This window comes from Lissotriton helveticus, chromosome 2_1, assembly GCF_964261635.1.
Source record: "Lissotriton helveticus chromosome 2_1, aLisHel1.1, whole genome shotgun sequence".
In the NCBI taxonomy this organism is placed as follows: Eukaryota; Metazoa; Chordata; class Amphibia; order Caudata; family Salamandridae; genus Lissotriton; species Lissotriton helveticus.
Genome location: NC_136059.1, coordinates 1863877715 through 1863895551, shown reverse-complemented (window position 1 = coordinate 1863895551; position 17837 = coordinate 1863877715).

Here is a 17837-nt window from a genome sequence, read left to right as displayed (position 1 = left end):
GTCTAAGTTGATGCACTGTTCAATAGTGCCTAGCCCCTTGCGAAAACCAAACTGGGAATCCGCAAGGATGCCATTGTCTTCTACCCATTCCTCCAGGCGAATCAATAACACCCTGCTCATTATTTTCATGGAGGAGTCGAGAAGAGAGATAGGGCAATAGTTCTTGGCCTCGCCCCTATCTCCCTTTTTATAAATAGGAATAATAATCGACTCTCCCCAGGTCTGTTGTGCAGAGGCCATAGCAACAGCGTTAAAGACCTTGGTCAACAGGGGGCTCCATAACAATACATATGCTTTGTATAGGTCGATAGGGACCCCATCAGGGCCGGGTGCCCTCCCTCCCTTACTACACCGAATGGCGTTATCCACCTCGACGATTGTAATATTAAGCCGTGTAGGGGGACCGGAGTCCGCAACCGTATCTCTCACTGGGGATATCCCTCCTGGGTTGAATATACTAGAAAAATAGGATACCCAATTTTCCTCGCTTACTTGAGCAGAAAGTACGGGGTATACCTCGTTATGTAGGAATGGACTATTAACAGTATTCCAAAATAGCTTAGTATCCCGGAGTTCCACGGCCTTGGACATATTATCCCACGCTTCCTCCCTTAATTCCTGCTTCCTTAAATTCAGGTGCATTTTATAAGTGCGCCTTAGAGAACTGACCGCTTCCCTGTCCCTGGGTTTACTAGCAAGGGCATTTTTTAAGTTTTGTAAGGATTTTGTACATGCCCTGTTAAACCATCCTCAAGGAGCCCCTACTTCCTTTACCTTATCGCTGGTCAGAATCGTTTTCGTAATCTCGTTAATTGTGACAAACCCAGCTAATATACCTGTCAGGAATATATTAGGGTAAAGACAACATTCCACCTCCTGGAGGCATGCAGACACGATTTTAACCAACAGCTGCTCCTCATTATGCCTCCCCCATTTAATCCTGGGACCATTTGGTCTATGCGGGATTAAGTCCGCCACTGTTCCATGTGACACGCCAGCCTTCTCCCCCCACAGAAACAAATGCATTGTAAGACAATTGTGATCACTAAGAGCCGGATCTACTACTTCCGGGGTGCTACACAAGGCATTTATACTTGCAGAGGCTATGAGGTAGTCTATGATAGTGGCGGAATTCCTTCCCACAAAGGTTGGTACCTGATTACCCTCATTATCTTTTCTAGGCAACAAAATCAGCAAATCCAGTTTAAGCAGAAGGGTATTCAGTGAATCACCATAGGCCGTATGTAAGAAATGAGCCTGGTCCTCCCCGTCCTCTCCTCCAAAACCACACACCCTCAAGAAAGAATAAGGACACATATGAATATTAAAATCTCCTCCCCACAAAATATCAAAGAGTACACAGGTTTGCCCACACAAATTGTCAACTGCCGCATCGAGTTCATCGACCACTAAAGAACTGGAATGGTTGAACATATTATTATAATGATTGATTAGTAAGACATTCCTGGCCCCATTATACTGCAACCATAGTACCTGTGAATGTGAACCGACTGTCATGTGAGTTTTAACTCTCACCGGGAGACTCACTGACAGCAGAGTCACCAATCCACCTCTGGCTCTACCCATATTGGAACTCTGGGCCGGACAGTTATAAGCAACATAGCCATCCAGAAGGATATCTTCAGTAGACCACGTCTCCAGGAGACAGAGGATATCAAACTTTGTAACAAAATCCGACCAGCCCAGGCGGTCCACCTTATTACACCACCCTGCGATATTCCAACTCATTAGCTTGTATCATTTTCCTGGATTACTTGCTTCCCCATCAATATGAGTTCCAATATGGGGAGGGTGCAAAAACCTATTCAGTGGTTCATCTAAAATCAGGGGGTTGGAAGGTGCCATTCGGGGTGCCAAGGGCGATGCCATTGGGGTTGAACTATCATTCTGGGCAATAACTGAATCCGAGTTTACCCCTAATCCCTCATCTCCATTAACCGGGCAACCTAGGCTAAGTCCAGTGTCATTATCATGACAATGACCCGGAAGTCCCTGCTCCCCAGGCTCAATTTGGGGTTCCAATTGGGACTCGTTATATTGTAAACAGGCTTCCCCATGAGGCGTAATGGAACCCGAAGGGTCATTACCCCATGGACCTCTGGATGTTGTCATACAATCTCTGGGCTTCCGCTTCAGTTCTTCCCATCGGGCTACTTAGGCGTGTTACAGTACTTAAAGTGGTGTCCCTAGGAATCCCCATCATATCAGTTCCGCTGTCAATGTCCTCCGTGCTGAAAGTATGTATTCCCCTTCCCTCAACCTCTAAACTCAATAAACTTCAATCACAATCATCCAATCCATTAAATATGTCGAACCTATTTGTGGTCTCCAATGGCGTGAATGGCTTTAAATGGTCCATTCTCCTATTGGCGGTTGTATTGAACCTAGAATGTACAAAATTCCACTCATAGGGATCAGGAACCGGTACAGAATAAGGCACATAAGGAGGGTTCCTGACATTCTGTATGAATGGGGGGTAAGTATTAGAGTAAGCATGTATTTGCGGGTGTTGAGGTGGGAACACCACGGATCTTGGGAAGAAATACGTCAATGGTCGGGGAGTGATGCGGTTGTTAGCATTACCTGGGGGCCAATTTAAAATAAAATGAACAGCGTTTTGATCTCTAAAATTCACTACCACCACATCGCCCTCAATATCCTTAGGTCTACCCCCCAACCACTGAAGGCGGAGGATATGCACAATTTCGCCGCTGATGTTACTTGCAATTGGCCTCTATAATCTCAACCAATGCATTATTTTGTTCTTCAGCTGGACGAATCCCTCCCGCTTGTTCTCTTCCAGCTCAGGCACCCCTGTAAGAACTACCACGAAAGGCACTGCTTTCGGTGGAAGTTCGGGAAGGGGGGCCCTATTTTGTAACCCCCGAGTATGCCTGATACTATTCACCTCCCTTGTTGCAATCCCCAGAGATGCATTACCCAGGCCCTTAGATGGTTTGCTAACGGAGGTAGCAGGAGTCGGGTCGGGTTTGTTTGTTGGCAATTTAGGAGGTGGATTGTGTTGCTTATTATTTTTGTTGTGGGGGGGTTTCGGGGTAGCTGGACTCATGTTCGATACAGGGTTGGGGGCAGATGTAGAAGGTTTGGTTGACCCATTAATGGTTTGTGCAGCGTTATTTGCTGCAGCCCTTATAGGGGCTTCCTTATTTCCCAGTTCCCGCTCTATTTTCCCTAGTCTTTCTTCCACCCTGTTTAATCTCTCTAGGATTGCCAGGGAATAGCTCCTAATTAAACACTCAATACTATCCAGTGTAATACCATTATGGGCTACTTGCGGCACAGTGTCAGCTGAAGGAATATCAATACTAGCCTCCCTATCTATATGTGTGGAGGATGAGGATGCTGGCATTGGCCTGATGCTTCGGGAGCAGCTATTGGGCACTTATCATTCCCAGTACTACTCTTTACCTTTATGCCAAAATCGGAGTGACTCAACTTTTGCTTATGTGGATCCCCCCTTTTCTGCCTTTGTTTATTAGGGGGTGGGCCAAAATTTCTATGCGGTGTAGTTTTCTTAGCCCTATTCTGTATGATTTTACATGGCATAGGTGTAGGGGTAATCAGTACCTCAGTTACAATGGAAGTGCAGGTAAGATTAGGAGGCGAAGAACCATTCCCAGTTTTCTTGGGGCAGGTGCTGGATGTAGGCGTGCAGTCTCTACGTATGGGAGACACGCTATCCAATAAAACAACACTATCATTACCGTTATGGCTCACTACTATAGGGGGGACAGCTGTAGAAGGTAACTCAGTCAGTGACCTATTTTTCATGCTTTCAATGGAACGACGGCGTTCCGCTCGCCGCTCTGCTAAAGAAATTTCCTCTGGAGTATCAGCGGCAGTCTTTATAAAATAATTATCCAAAGTTCCACTGGGCAAACCCCCAGACCTGTCCGACATTATAGTGTCTGTACTTAACCCTGACAATGACATTTATAAATGTTTAACACACCAGAAAATGGAGGACCTGGGTAGACTTACTCAGAATGTACTGAACGGGGCAATACACAACCAGGGGTTCGTGCCCAGTCCAGTCTCCTCGGGCCTCTGAGGGCCACAGAGGGCCCGTCTTTTGCCCGGGCTTAGCCCCGGGCGCTCCCGCGCCGCGAGGTTCTCAGTTACCTATATACGTGAGGACGTAGAAATAGGGGTGGGGTGGGGCGGTCACGGAGAGCGGGCCAGGTGTGTGTCGGCCTCGGGGTTGCCGGGACTCCTGGGAGATCGAGTCCCGGTTCCCAGCGCTCGCAGCCCTGCAGCCCTATCAAACACCCAGCACTCAAACCAAGGTCCGGTGTCAGCAGCTCTGACGATATGGGACCCGCGCAGCGGGTTCCGCGAGGAGTGAAAGTATTTCCCAGTCAAGGCTGCAAAAGTCTTCACTGGTGTCCCACGCACCAAACAGCAAGCAAGGTTTTTAAAGTAGTAAGGATGGGGCAGGGCGGTCAGGGAGAGCGGGCCAGGTGTGTGTCGGCCTCGGGGTTGCCGGGACTACTGGGAGATCGAGTCCCGGTTCCCAGCGCTCGCAGCCCTGCAGCCCTATCAAACACCCAGCACTCAATCCAAGGTCCGGTGTCAGCAGCTCCGACGATGCGGGACCCCCGCAGCGGGTTCTGCGAGGAGTGAAAGTATTTCCCGGTCAAGGCAGCAAAAGTCTTCACTGGTGTTAATACAATACAATTATGGTCGCTTAAACTGGAATCCTCAATTACCAGAGTGCTACAGTTTGATATAATATTTGAGGAGACCATTACATGGTCAATGTTCGAATTGGTGTTCCTTCCGGTATAGGTAGGTATAATATGGCCACTATTATTCAACACAGGCTCTATTAACTCCAAATCAAAGGTCGCCATAATATAATTAATACTCGCCCCGTAGGTATTATGTGGGAAGTGATAAGTATTTTCGCCATTATTATTTAACATCCCACATGCCCTGGTGGACGATAATGAACAAGTAGGGGAATTAAAATCACCTAACCAGATGAAAGTAAAAATGCATTTGGCTTCGTTTACAAGCTTCATGAGTGTGTTACCCAGTTCCTCAATAACCTTGTGCCGTGAATTATCAAAAATGTTATTATAAAAATTAATCAAAAGCAAATCTAAGCCTTCTTTTTGATGTATCCATAGAATTTGGGAGTGATTTCCTATGGTTATATATTTGACAACAGTCAACAATAAGTCCACAGATAGTAATAGGAGCAGGCCACCCTTTGCCCGACCATGCCGTGACTCTAGAGCCTCTAAGCTATAACACACATGTCCATCTAGGTTGGGTCTCGTGGTACACCAAGTTTCTTGGAAACATAATATGTCGTATTTCCTAATCAAGTCCAACCAACCCAACTTTTCATCTTTAGAGGCCCAGCCAGCTATATTCCAGCTAATGATAGATGTACCCCCTGTAGAACAGCTAATCGGTAAATCCAAGACATTACCAAGATTATCAGCAGCTAAACTGGGTGCAGTCACATTTGGACCGGCATTAATAACCTCAATACATTTGGGTGACTGGACATTCGTCATACTCTTTACAACAACTGTAGATTCAACCTCATTACAAAACTGCATGTCACCATTAACTCTTTGTTCCTCCTGACATAACCTTATTCCGTTATTACTGTCATCCAGGTTGATTTCCATAAAACGCGGGCAAGGCCTACCATCCTTAGGCAGTCAATCGTTAAGATCCAGTATACTTGGTGTGCCCAAAACCTGATATCTGTTCTGGGTCGGGATTTCAAAGGTTGGAATACTTGAAGTACCCAGAGCCTGATATCTATTTTGACCTATTGTATCGGGGAGTGTACAGTTATTAGTTTTGGGGACCCCACTACAATTGAAAGAATGAGACCCCTTGCTAAGATGGTTGTAAAAATAACCCAAAGGGTGCACACAAACACCATTCTCCCCTGGTTTCAAGGAGGCTGCTCTAAGTAGCACCGTTGCGACATTATTATTATTATTATTATTATTATAGGAGTTTATAGAGCGCCTGGTGACGCCTCCCGGCGTGTCCCCGCGCTAAGGAGAGAGTGTTGCTTCGGTGGAGTGGCGTCAGACAGTAATTAGATAGTGAAGAGGTGTGTTTTTAGATGCTTCCTAAAGAATGTTTCACTTTTTTCCTGTCTGATGTTCAAAGGGAGGATGTTCCACTCCTTGGCTGCAAGGGTGCGAAAGGACCTGCCTCCAAGTCTGGCTTTTTTTGGGCACGTTGTTTTAAGCAGACCAGTTCCCTTAGAACGTAGGGACCTGATAGGTTCGTAGAGTGAAGCTAAGTCAGACAAATAGGAGGGGGCTCTATGATGAATGATCCTATGGCACCAGAGAAGTGCCTTGAAAACTATCCTCTTTCTTATGGGCAGCCAATGCAGAATGTCCAGGGAGGGTTTAGATGGAGCTCTGCGCGGGAGTCTTAGTACGAGGCGTGCCGCTGAGTTTTGCAGGACTTGCAATTTTCGAATGTTTTTTTCTGAAGTGCCCAACAGTAGCACATTCCCATAATCAATTCGGGAAGTGATGAGAGCCTGCGTCATAGTACGCCTGGAGCTCGATGGAAGTAGATCCAAGGTGCGGCTAAGCGTCTTCATCACACCAAAGCACTTCCCAACCGTTTTTTTGATGTGACTGTCATAGGAGAGTTTGTTATCAATCCAGACACCTAGATTTTTGGCCTCCTGACTAGGGGTGGGTATTGGTCCCAGACATGAGGGCCACCAATCTTTGGTCCAATTGGTGTTATTCCCCCCAATAATGAGCACCTCTGTTTTTGTGCCGTTTAGTTTGAGGCAATGCTCGTTCATCCATGTAGCCAGCTTACACATACAGGATTTAAAGTTATCGGCCTCAGAGGAGGGGGATTGAGACAGGGAGATCAGGAGTTGAGTATCGTCGGCGTAAGAGACAAGCTCTACGCCGAACGACTGGATCAACTCTGCCAAGGGTGTCATATAAAGGTTGAACAGGGTGGGACTCAGGGCGGAGCCCTGAGGAACCCCCTGTTCTAAAGGCAAACTGTCCGAGAGATAGGTCCCTCTTTGGACCTGAAAGCTTCTGTTAGTCAAGAAAGCTTTCAGCCAACCTAAAGCCTCTTTTGTGACTCCCGCTCTGTTTAGACACTGTAGCAGTATGTAGTGAGCTACAGTGTCAAACGCGGCACTGAGGTCCAACATGATCAGGGCCATAGTTTTGCCTTTGTCGGCTCCCTCCCGCAGAGTTTCAGTGGCTCTAAGGAGTGCTGTCTCTGTGGAGAAGCCTGATCTAAAGCCCGATTGTGAGGGATGAAAGGTTTTTTGTGTTTCTAGATGTGTCATAAGTTGGGCGTTAACTACTTTCTCAGCTAGTTTAGCTAGGTAAGGGAGTAGAGAAATAGGACGTAAATTCTCCAATATATCCTGGCTCAGGTTAGGTTTTTTCTTAATGGGGAACACTATAGCTCTTTTCCAGTCCGCGGGGAGGGTGGCTGTGGAAAAGGATGTTTGCAACATATGCCTAAAGTGCGGCTCCAGGGCCGGGAGACTAGCAATTAAAATTTTAGGAGGTGCGGGGTCGCGTGGCGAACCAGATCTGATACTTTTACAGATTTTTGTCAGAGTTTCAGCTGGAGGTACAGAGAAAGCACATAGATGAGTGGGAGTGCTTATATACGCTTCATTCTCTGTAAAATCAGTGCCAGTTTTTACGTTGCTAGAAAAATTTGCATAGATGTTAGTAATTTTATCAGAGAAATATTTTGCAATTTTATTGCAAGTATCCGCTGAATCATTCTGGGAGGTGGGATTAGACTCAACTATAGAGATCTCTTTGTAGATCTGAAAAAGCTCCTTGGAAGAGTTCTCAGCTTCCAGAATTCTCTTGTTATAATAGGAAGCTTTTGATGTGCGTACCATTCTGTAATAATCTTTTTGTGCTGTTTTGTATCTAGTTTTTATTTCAGAACAGAAGCTAACGCGCCAGTCTCTTTCGAGCTTCTTGCATGCCGTTTTAGCTATCTGGAGCTCCTGACTATACCACGGGGCAGTTTTCTTAGTTCTTGAGGCATTAGTTGTAGTACGAATGGGAGCGGTAGCGTCCAACGCTTTTGCAATATTGTCCTGTAAGTGAGCATAAGCTGTCTCACTATCAGATCCTTTTGGGGGACCGGTATCCTGAATCAGATTAGAAAAGGAGTCAGAGGAGAAATTTTTCCAACTTCTACGCTTAAATCGTTGTGAGCTTTGTTTGTATTGCTCAGTCCTTTCTAGTTGGATTGATATAGGAACTATATAATGATCAGACCAAGGAATTGGTTGAGGAGCTAAGGTCTGGATTCCCTTCCAGTTGCCAAATACAGGGTCTAATAAGTGTCCGTGTTGGTGTGTAGGATCATTATTTATTAACACTAGTTCCAGAGAGAGTAGCTCTGATTTGATGTCCGCCGCCTCTTTGTTGAGCGGATCGTCAAAATGGACGTTCAGATCACCAAGCACTACGATGCGAGTTTTCTTGAGCGCAAGATGAGTTATGGCTTCTACCAAAGTGAGGGTGAAGTCATAGAGTTGTCCGGGGGGGCGGTACACCAGGATACCAGAGAATGAGTGATTAGGACCAGTAGTAATAGTAAAAATGGCTGCTTCACTATGGTCAATCATGGTGGGGGAGAGGGAGCATTCTAATGGAGTTTTAGTGGCTATCGCTATGCCTCCCCCTCTGCCATCTTTCCTGTCCAGCCTCGAGAGGGCGAAGCCAGATGGAAGAGCCTGTATAATGTCTGGCTCTGAGTGTTCATCCAGCCATGTTTCTGTAAGAAACAGAATTTGGATAGTTTCATCTTTAAGTAGGTGGAAGCTTTCTAAACTATGTTTTCGAAGGGATCTGCAGTTTAGCAGAGCTGCCTTTAGAGTATTGTTGTCATTGGCCGAGTTGGGATAGGTAACAGGGGCGAAAGTGCATGAGGAACAATTTGCTAGTGATAGGGCATGCACCGGTTGTTTATCACATGAGGAGATGTTGGGACGGATATCCAGCAACTCTTGTCTGCTATACCTTATGGTGGTCAAAATAGGTGAACCAGGGGTTGTGGCCCCGCGCCCCGTCCGGCCGCGGACGGGCGCAGACGGGCTTGACTTTGGCTCGACTTCGGCGCGCTTCCGGCGCGCCCGCTGCACGCGTCCGCTGCGCGGTCGCTGGCCTACACACATTTATAGGCTGTAGGGGCCACTAGAACGCTGACCTGTCCGCCCGAGCCCGGAAGTGCTTGGCTCTTCCTCACCCTCCGCAAACAAACGCCCAGAAATGGACGCGGCGGACCGGGGCGGGAGACGGCAATCAGGTAGACAACAAAAGTGAAATAATGCACACAGATGAGTTTTAAAATTGGGTTCAAATCGCCAAGTAAAATTAGCGCTGTAAATCTGCACTAAACAGTGTTACACTTTTTAAAATACTCAGCGCGAGCGGATGGAGCCTGCCACTGCCACCGGCAAGACTCTTCTCCACCGCGCGAGTGAAAGGCAGCTGATTAAATACACATCCCGCCTACAGCGCCACTAGAACGCTGACCTGTCCGCCCGAGCCCGGAAGTGCTAGGCTCCTCCTCACCCTCCGCAAACAAACGCCCAGAAATGGACGCGGCGGACCGGGGCGGGAGACGGCAATCAGGTAGACAACAAAAGTGAAATAATGCACACAAATGAGTTTTAAAATTGGGTTCAAATCGCCAAGTAAAATTAGCGCTGTAAATCTGCACTAAACAGTGTTACACTTTTTAAAATACTCAGCGCGAGCGGATGGAGCCTGCCACTGCCACCGGCAAGACTCTTCTCCACCGCGCGAGTGAAAGGCAGCTGATTAAATACACATCCCGCCTACAGCGCCACTAGAACGCTGACCTGTCCGCCCGAACCCGGAAGTGCTAGGCTCCTCCTCACCCTCCGCAAACAAACGCCCAGAAATGGACGCGGCGGACCGGGGCGGGAGACGGCAATCAGGTAGACAACAAAAGTGAAATAATGCACACAGATGAGTTTTAAAATTGGGTTCAAATCGCCAAGTAAAATTAGCGCTGTAAATGGGTGTTGGGGGTACTTAAAATTAACAATGACGCAATCTCCCGTGCAAGTTTTCCTTGCATTTCCTATCCAGGATACCCTTCTAGTTGAAAGTATTTGATCGGAATAGTTTGTAGGGAACCCACAGTACCTGTTTAACCAAGAGACAGTTTTGTTTTTAAGGGAGTTATGTGACTCCTGGGGGGAATAAATGTAATTAGGTTCCAGAGGCGGGAGATTAGAGAGGACAACAACATAGGGTACACAGTCTGGTGGGAGATTAGTAGAACGTGTTCTTTAAAAGGTGGGGCTCAGCCATGGGCTGAGGCTAGGGGTGGGGGTAAAGCTGGTTCTCCCACTGCCCTAGCTACAGGGACTGCTTTATCTCTAACTTACTGTCCACCCAGTGAGTGCGATCCACCCGAGTCGCAAAAATCAGACCTTCCCTCAGACTGCTTCTGTACAATGCTGCTGGATGATACACCCCTCTCTATTACCCTAATGCTCTCATTACTGCAGGTGAGAGTACCCAATAGGCCACCTAATCTAGACACTTCAGCAGACAATAATTCAATCTTATCTACCAAAGGCTTAACAACCATATTAAACGTATCTTCTATCAAGTTGGCTAATAAATCATATTGTTCTGAGTTTATATTAGCTCCGGTGTTACTTGACGTAGTCACAGTCTCCTTTTGTAATGCCAGGCTCTTAGTTGCAGTTTCAGGTCTTTTCTTATGGGAAGTCCCCCCCCGCTTAGACTGAGCCATTCTACAGTTCCTTACAGCTCAGTATCAGATGGGACATCAACCAAATTCATTGTTAGTACATCCTGGAGTGGGGCCAAAACAACCGGTAAATCCTCCACTAGAACATCAGTTACGCAGGGGTGGTCCAGAGATGTTACAGGACAGTCAACATGCTGCATAGGTAGTGGTAGGGGAAGGCTATCCAGGCCCAGTGACTTCCTTCGATCATTGTTGATCTTACTTACAACTTTGACGAGGTAGTTGTCCATAATGGATTTCTTTTTGGACATTGTCAAAGTTCTCCAGATGGTAACAGTGGGCGAGTGTACAAACAACTAACTCAGGCTTGTTGCTTAGACTCAGCACAAGGCATACATCACCCTTGGTAACTTAAACGTTTAAAATCATATGTGATCTGAATGGCTTACCCGAAAGGTACTATTTCAGCAATCAAGGGGGGCAGCCCGACCCGTCCCTGGTCGTCCCCGGACGGCCACAGGCGGCCCGCCCTCTGCCCGGGCTTAGCCCGGCGCCGCCCGCGCGTGTCCCGCGGGGCGGGAGGCTCTCGGTGCTCTTAAGGCGCCTCCGGGCGCGTGGTGCTGTCTCACGCCCTCTCCGGGGCTGCTGGGAGCGGTAGTCCGCTGGTGTGTTTGCCTGGTGCAGTTTCCCTCACGGGGGCGTCAGGCTCTGCAAATGCCCCCCAAGAGCGCTCGGCGCTCGGTGCTCTTAAGGCACCTCCGGGCGCGTGGTGCTGTCTCACGCCCTCTCCGGGGCTGCTGGGAGCGGAGTCCGCTGGTGAGTTTGCCTGGTGCCGTTTCCCTCACGGCGGCGTCAGGCTCTGCAAATGCCCCCCAAGAGCACTCGGCGCTCGGTGCTCTTAAGGCGCCTCCGGGCGCGTGGTGCTGTCTCACGCCCTCTCTGGGGCTGCTGGGAGCGGTAGTCCGCTGGTGAGTTTGCCTGGTGCCGTTTCCCTCACGGCGGCGTCAGGCTCTGCAAATGCCCCCCAAGAGCACTCAGCGCTCGGTGCTCTTAAGGCGCCTCCGGGTGCGTGGTGCTGTCTCACGCCCTCTCCGGGGCTGCTGGGAGCGGTAGTCTGCTGGTGAGTTTGCCTGGTGCCGTTTCCCTCATGGCGGCGTCAGGCTCTGCAAATGCCCCCCAAGAGCGCTCGGCGCTCGGTGCTCTTGGTATTCAATAAAACCACTTTACTACTGCTAGCTACTTACCATTGGTTCCCTCCTTCATTGCTCTTCTTTCCTGCCTCCTAAGTCGTTCACACAGCAGCACTGGCCAAGCACCCTTTACGCTTAGTTTCTTCATTTCTTATTTTACAGAACTTTTTTTTGCATGTTGCTTACAGAGTTTGCAAGGTAAACACCACACTGATGGACACCAGTTTGATTTAATTTGCTACAATGCTGCCTTCCGCTCATTGCAGTTTGTTCTCATTTACCCAGGTGTAGTTTTTGCCGTTTTGCCAATTGCAGTTTGCTTTGATTGTGCCGCCCTTCTTGCACGCTCTATTTTGGATCGGCAGTAAAGGTGCACCTGCTTGCTTCTCGCAGGCAGAGCTATGGCTGTGCCACTGCCACGCCTCTGCTGCAGTCTGCAGCTCTCTCGCCAGGAAAGGGTCCACCCAGTGCTTTAAGTGGGCAGGGTGCTAAAGCAGGTGCCAAACTGGGTCCCTTTCGGGCTCTCTTGTATTCATCGCTGTAGCCCTCAGCGATCCTCAAAAATCACAATTCAGCTGCTCGATGTTACAGGCACAGTGCATGCTCCACCTTCCTCCATGGGGCGGCCGGTCCCCATTCACCTGGTTTGTTTAATCCCAGCTCATCTCACACCATAGATGACATGGATCAAAAGACAAAAGAACACAGGCATGCCTGCCCATGGTAGTCATTCATACGCCAACCGATGTAACACAACACAACAAGGTTAAGTACACAACCCGAGAACCCCAACAGAATTCCCCCAAACATTTTTCATCTTAAAACTCCTTTGCTGGTATTCAAATGCACCACAAGAAGCTAACATTTCCTGGGTAAAGTACTAGCCACTATGCTAAAATGGTTAACCACCTTAAACAACTCAGCGAAGGTACAGAGCGCTCGACATGCGCACCAGTTACATTATGCAACAATTTGTAACTGGGTGGAAATTCCTCACCCAGATATTGCCATGTGTAAAAAACAATATCTGAATCCAGGACATTAGGAGATAGCAGGAATTGGGATGAACCTGTGCACCTACAAGTGACAATTTACTCCCAGACTGCAACAAATAATTATAACCAGAATATCCCAACATGTTGAGAGCATAGGCGAACCCTCGCCCTGTTGGCGCCCGTGCATCTTCTCCAGCAAGAGATGGCACTGACACTGCTCCGAACTGGTGTTACTCGTTTTGTTGGGTAAAACCAGTGGCCGACAGGCACTGCCCGTGCCGGGCGTTATACTACCATTAGAGGTAAGTACCGATAAAAATAAATAAAACAAATTTCATTGCCCACGCTGCATCGCCAAATGTGATGCAGCGTGGTCAACGGAATTCGTTTTATTTATTTTTATCAGTACTTACCTCTAATGGTCCATATCCCGCATTTTACAACCCCCCACCCTGACCCTCCCCTGCCTGACGTCACCGCCCCAGTATAACGCCCGGCACGGGCCATGCCTGGTGGCCGAGGTCCCAGTACTTTACAATGGACCGAGTATTGAGACCCAAAGACACAAGCCCTTAACTTCACGAATGAGAGTCTATTTCATAACCTCTCAGCCATGCATGGCTCTTCCCGCAGAGGCAGAACTAACCACGGCTTCGACAAAGGCAGAGTGCGGACAGCCTTTAAGTGAATCCAGGAGTGACTTCACCCCACCCCACCCCACCCCCCCCCTGTAAGTGCTACAGACACCTATTAGCGACCATGGGCTGCATTATATGCTGATGATCATGGGCACTGACTGTTTTTAGGTCTCGCATTTGCGAGAGTTCAGTCTATTGGCATTGTAAATGACAATGCTTTTTGTTAATGTTTTAAAAACCAACAAGTAAATAAAAGGTATTGGGGCACATGCATCAAGTTACTTACCGGTCACAACCCGGCCGATTCACAGAATCGACCCATAGGCAAAATAGGCAATCACAAAATTTGCGATTACCTATTTTACTAATGCAGTTAGGGAATCGCAATTTGCGATTCCCTAAATGCAATGCAAGAAGCATTCTTAGAATGCGACTTTGCATTATGCAATCGCAAACTACCATCAACTTCAAGTTGACAGTAATTTGCAATTCCTTAGAAGAGTGCACAACATTGCATTTTTCTAAGTGCCAGGTGGCGCACACACATGCCCTTGTAGTAGGTGGCCACAAATGCGTTCGCAAAACACTAGTACATAGCATGTTGACTCGCTATTAGAAATTGATGCACATTACTAATAGCGAGAGTCTCAATTGCTATTTTGCGAGTTAGGGACTTGCAAAATAGCATTTGTACATGGTGTTACCCTTTTTTGCGGCTGTAAACGGGAGGTTCTCCCTTTTGCGGCCTCCAAAAAGGGTCAGACATCTGTCCCTTGATGTCTCAAGGTGTTAACCAAATACTATGGTTTGCTAAATCAGACAGTTTGTGATCGGTAAAACCCATGTCCAAACATAATAAACCCATTTAGTGATTTGGTAAATGGATTTAAAATTGATTACCAATTTCCAATTTGGATGTGGCATATTTTGGCATCCCCTACAAATTGCAAATTGGTAATATTTAGCAATGGTTTCCAATCGTAACTATGGTCAAAACCAAAGACAAGTTACCAACATCTAAGACAGACTGGTAACTGATTCTCTTGGATCCCTTTAAAACCCCTCCTGCTGTGGGAATAATCGTTGCACCTTTAGGGGAAGGAAGCAGGGGCCTACTACCTGCTCCCACTGTAGTTTTTCAAAAAAGATAGACACCACAATTATTTTGAGAAGCTCAGGCTGCTTTAAAATATATATATTTGTAAATACTTTCGCAAGGATCGTGGTCTGCTGTTCGTTGGTGCCACCATCCATATAGAGGTAGTCTATCAGATAGAGTTGCAATATGAGGCATGCCTAATTAAAAGTAATTATACAGGTCGTGCTTAAATGTTCGTTATCCAAACAAAGTAAAGGCACAATTTGTAAAACTCTTTGCTAGCATTACTGAAGTACAGCTGCCCCCAAGGGCACAACTACTCCTACCCTCATCTTTGTGTTTCTGGTATTTAGGTCTAGAGTCACAAAACTATTTGCTATCATACATTCAGGTTGCATACACAACTAGCTTGACATTCGAGCGCAATTCATTGTTGTAATCCCCCGATCCTGAATTTGTTCTTGTGAAGGAATTTATGCCTTGCCAGCTGTAGAGTTTCCGTTCTAGTGTATGCATGTCGCGTCACGACGCGACGTGCTGGCGGCCATCTTAGGATGCGCGCGCATCCTATTTCATTAGCGCGCGAGCCTCGGAGCCAAGTCACACCGGCTCGGCGCTCTCTGACCCAATTATTAATTAACACACGTGCAACCCATTACGGTGTCCTGTCGTTATTGGGGTGGGCCCCCCTGGCATCTTTACAATGGCGACGAGGTCGGGATGAGGACCCATGGAAAAAAAAAATCAAAAAAATACGAACTGCATAGGACAGCAGAGAGGCCACAAAACAGAAACCAAGGGCCATATGCATCAGGAGAAGCACCTACTGATGAACAACCACCACATACAGGCAAGTGGACACCAAGAGCACGGCAGAGCCTTCAAGCACATAGGGGGAATTACTTGGAGCATAGAGGGAGTGACAGAAGAGCGTGCATAAGGGCAGACGGCCCTAGACAATCCCTACGCCAACTTATCAAGGGCAGGAGCTCTGGCGACCTATGGAAAGAGCGTAGGGGCAGTTACAGAGATCCCCCAGCCAAAAACAGAGAAGCTAGAAGAGGACAGTGCACCATGCAGCCCCAAAAGTTACAGCAGCACCCTGACCACTGAAAAGCGCAAAAGGATGTGTGCGCATGCAGCGTCAGTGACGGCCCCTGTGCAATTTTTACCCAAGCCAGGAGAACCTCTCATGAGATGGGAGGATTGGAGAGACTATATAGACAACTTCATAGAGGTGTTAGAAGACGAGAATGAGGAAAAGTTCTCAAGCAAAAGAAAGAGGCGAATACTGTTACATAATCTGGGCCCAGAAGGGCTCAGGATTCTCAAGAACCTAGTACCCAAACAACGTGGGAGCACAGATGACGACGTGTATGCCCACGCAATTGAAGAATTAAACGAGCACTACAAACCGGCGGTTTGTGTTTCAATTGACAGGTACAACTTTCAGCAAAGAAAGCAACGACCAGGAGAGTCAGTGGAAGAATATGTAGCGGCGTTGAGGAAATTGGCATCCACATGTAAGTACGACACATTCCAAGATGAATTCATCAAGGATCAGATTGTGATGCACACCACGAGCACTGCGGTGCAGGACAAGCTGTGGACCAGCGGGGACGCCACACTGCAAGAAGTAATGGTAGTTGTCAAGAGAGCGGAATTGGCGCGAAGATGCGCAGAAGCGGCAAAAAGGGAACCCGCAGTAAGTCCGATAGTGAACAGGATAGAGGACGAGGAGCCCCGTAAGGACAGCACAAGCAAGGGGGCCATGCCGAAGGGACTGAATAGGTGGCAAGGGAACCCGGGACCACCAGGAAAGCAAACGGGGAGCAACAAGAAAGCCTGCTACAGATGCGGCAGCTGGGCACACGAGGCTCATGCCAGGAAGTGTCCGGCGTTTCGCGCCAAATGCATGTATTGCGGAATCGTGGGGCATTATGAGAAAGTGTGCCGCAGGAAATCCTCCAGAAGCATGGTTAGGTACATCGAACAAGGACAGGAGGACAGAGAAGAGATCGACCATGAGGAGGAGGACACTGTGCTTTGCATCTACGACCAAGTGTTGAGCGTAGACAGCAAAAGGTCAACCAAACCAGTACTGGACATGATGATTAGAGGAGTACCGATAAGCATAGTGGCAGATACAGGATCGCCCTACACTATAGTCCAGAGAGCGGTGTGGAACGAAACCTTCAAGCCACATTTGGGCCCAGACCTGGAGAAGCTAGACATAAGGCCGGTCACGTACAACGGAGATCGCATACCCATGCTGGGATTCCGACCGCTTAAATTTTAATTCAGAGGACGCACCGCCAACTGCAAATTGTACATATCCGAAAAGGGACCATCGGTGCTAGGATGGTTAGACCAGGGTGACCTGGGCATCAAACTAGACCCTGGAGGCAAGGAGCAGATCCTCCTCACCGATCCGGAGGTGTGGCCGAACCTGGACAAGTGGAAGGAAGAGTTCCCCAAAGTGTTCGGCGGTGCAGTGGGAAAGCTTGATAAGTTCGCACACAAAATCATCCTCAAGGAAGGCACCATACCAGTAGCTCACACGGTGAGGAATGTACCACTTGGAGTGAAAGAAGAACTACATGAGTTAGAACGACAAGGAATCATTGAACCGATCATGTGCGCTGAGTGGCTGGCGCCGTTGGTGGTGGTCATGAAACCCAGCGGAAGGGTCAGGCTATGCGTGGACCTGCGCGAGTTAAATAAGAACATCGTGGTGGAGAAGTTCCCCTTACCAAGAATCGAAGAGATGCTAGCCATGACAAGAGGGGTCAAGTGGTACTCTACCATTGATTTGACCTCAGCATACCATCAAATTGCGTTACACCCGGAGAGCAGGAAGTTGACTTCATTCATTACCCCCTTCGGGTGCTACCAATTCCGACGAATGCCATTCGGACTGGCATCGGCGGCAGCGGTGTTTCAGAAACTGATGCACCAGCTGTTCAAGAACATAGATGGCATCCAATATTTCCAGGGTGACATCCTAGTGATGGGACGAGACAAGCTAGACCACAACGCCAAACTGACCAAAGTGCTAAGAGTGTTGGAAGAGAAAGGCCTCACGGCGGAGTGGGAAAAGTGCCGCCTGGGCATG